Here is a 2,874-nt window from a genome sequence, read left to right as displayed (position 1 = left end):
CCGGCCCGGCCCGGCCCGGCCTGGCCCGGCTGGGGCAGCGCGGCCTCACCGGGAGCCATGGGGGCTCTCGCCGCGCTTCCCCATCGCTGCCGAGGGGCTCTATTTTGGGAGGGAAAAAGAAAAAAAAAACCCAACAACTCAGAGGGCTGCGTTTGTTAATGGGTCACTTTTCCTGCATTACGATAAATAAATACACAGGTAAATAAATTAATAAATAAATGGCCCAGCAACCTCCATCTGCACCCCACCCTGTTCTCTCCCCCCCACCCCCCAATAGCCCTGAGTAGCTCTAAAACTTATACTGCGACCAAAGAAGTCCCTGATTTATGGAGTTTACTAATGCTAACTGAATACTGTCTGTCAGGCAGCGCTGAAAGGCTCTCCGCACTAATACAAGAAAAGGCTTTGTGTTGCTAAGCGATTAGAGCAGATGTAATGAGATTTACCCCAATCCTGCTTTGCCCTTTCCCTATCTTCAGTAAAATTGTGTGTGTGTGTTTTCTTTCTTTCTTTCTTTTGGGAGGGGGCTGAGGGGAAAAGAGAGGGAGGTAGTGAATTTCTGAGCCTGCCTTATACATTGTAGCGAACAACAGCGTAACTTTGCCTTTAGTTTAATGAGTCTGGATATTTACTATTCAGAAGTGAGCAAAAAAGAACACCTGTCTACACAAGGAAGAGAAATTTCGCCTTTGTAACAGAATGAAACATTATCCTAATGTTATATTCATAGCTATAAATTACTGGCTACACTTTCTTTGCATACCTTATCTATACACTTGCAAAAGTGGGTAAATAAAAGAGGAGATGCTTTAAAGGGAGAATGAATGGAGACATATAACGGTTATTATTTTCATAACTAAACATTAGTTTCACGATCCCTTAAAACAATCAGCGTTTGTGCTGAAGTAATGAGGTATTTCGTGACCCCAGTCCCCCTCCCGATTAAATCATATATTGATAATTTCAGGGGGTGGGGGGCGGAGACCAGGGCAAATGTATATGTATGTTTAAAGCAATGCAGAAAGGAATATACATCGCTATGTATACGTGTATATATGTATATGCATATATATACATACACACACATACGCATACATACACACACGCAGACGCACACACACACACACACACACACACACACTTCTGCAGTGGTCCCTCAAAGTTTTCCCTCCTCTTTTTTTAAAATAGTGAATGCCTTGTAACTAGATGGTACGTTTGTATCTAAGCGGGCTGGATTTTTAACTCTATAAGACACATTGGCTCTCCCCGTTCTTTGTTGGGTTTTTGTAAGATGCATTTTGCGCTTTGCTTTCCGCTTGGCTTGGTGCACGCAAACTGAATTTGCAAGTGATGCAGGAACCAGGCAAAAAAGAGAAGCCGAATTCTGGTCACGTCCTTGCTAACTGACAACAAGCAGGCTAGCCAAAAAGGGGGGAAAAAAGAGTCCAATTTCTTTTTGAATCTTGGTAATTGGGTACTTTTACACGCAGATCACGCTATTTGGGTAGAATAACAAGCTTAGAAAGACCAGTGTCTCTGAGCCGCCACACATTTCTACTACGGCGCTTTATTTATTTATTTTATTTTATCTCCCTTCGCCTCTCGCTTCCCCTCTTCGCCCGACGATTTTATTTATCCAGCCGCTATCTTTGCAGAGGCAACAAAGTAGCCTTTTTTTTTTTTTTTTTTTTTTTTTGTGAGGGAGGTGCACGTTTCCCCATATTTTTCCGCCCCGTGCGGTCAGAGATGTGGAGGACGGGGTCACAGCAGCGAAACGCGGCATGGAGCGCCCTCTTTTTAGGACTTCGTCTTTGGGGGAATTCTTGAATGTGCAGTGATTTCAGGAAGGACAATGCAATCATTAATCATCCCCTCGCCTTTTGATTTGGATACACATTTGCAACATAGAAGGGCAAGAAAACAATGGTGATACTGCTAGATCTTTGCATATTTATATAGAGATAAAGATATATATGTTACATCCATCAGATACAAACACTTCATAGGCAACTTATCTCTGGCATAACATCATTTAACATTTTGTCCTTACATTCATTGTTGTCAATGGCAGAAAAAAAATTACATGCAGCAGGCAGCTGATCATTTTAATTAAAAAAAGTTTTATTACGAAACTAGTTTGTATAAAACAGGGTTATACAGGACCTTTGTAAGTTTGTAATAAAACAGTAAGAAAAGGCAGTGGCATAAGGTTTTGTTTGTTTGTTTGTTTGCTTGTTTTGCTTTTTTTCCCCCCAAAAGGCAGCATATCAAAACAAATGGCTACCATTTTGCGTTTGGACAATAGCTGCATAAACTTTGTTCACTTTGAACATTGTTTAATAACATTATTAATACATTAACAAAGTTTCTATAAAGTAAGACACGTTGGTGCTAAAGTACATCTGGAGGAAATCCAAGTCCTTTACAAAACCACATACAAAAATGGCAGTTGTAAGATAATGTCGACTACACGTCTAAACATGAAGAGGTAATAAGCATTACATATTAAAAAAAGTATCAAGATATACACATTTTAAACCATTTGTACAAAACCTCTATAAATCTCTCTCTCTCTTATGTACAAAAATAGCTTAATATATCCCCAAACTGGTTAGGATAGATACAAATAGATTTTCTTATAATAAAAAAATTCACAAAAAAAGAGATTGGAAGCATTCTATGATGAAAACGAGAGGAAAAGCTCGGCGCAGGGGAGCGACAGGCACAGGGGGGACTCCGGGGCACTCTTTGAGTACAGCATAGCTTAACTTCAGAATCTCCACAAACATTAGGAAACTAACTTTGTCCACAGAGTAAGGAGCGCCAGTCTTTGAAGGGCTGAAGCGGCCAAGGGGGGCGGAGGGGAGCGGATTG

This window comes from Apteryx rowi, unplaced genomic scaffold (genome assembly GCF_003343035.1).
Source record: "Apteryx rowi isolate R43461 unplaced genomic scaffold, aptRow1 scaffold_133, whole genome shotgun sequence".
NCBI lineage: Eukaryota > Metazoa > Chordata > Aves > Apterygiformes > Apterygidae > Apteryx > Apteryx rowi.
Note: the sequence above shows the minus strand (reverse complement) of the source record.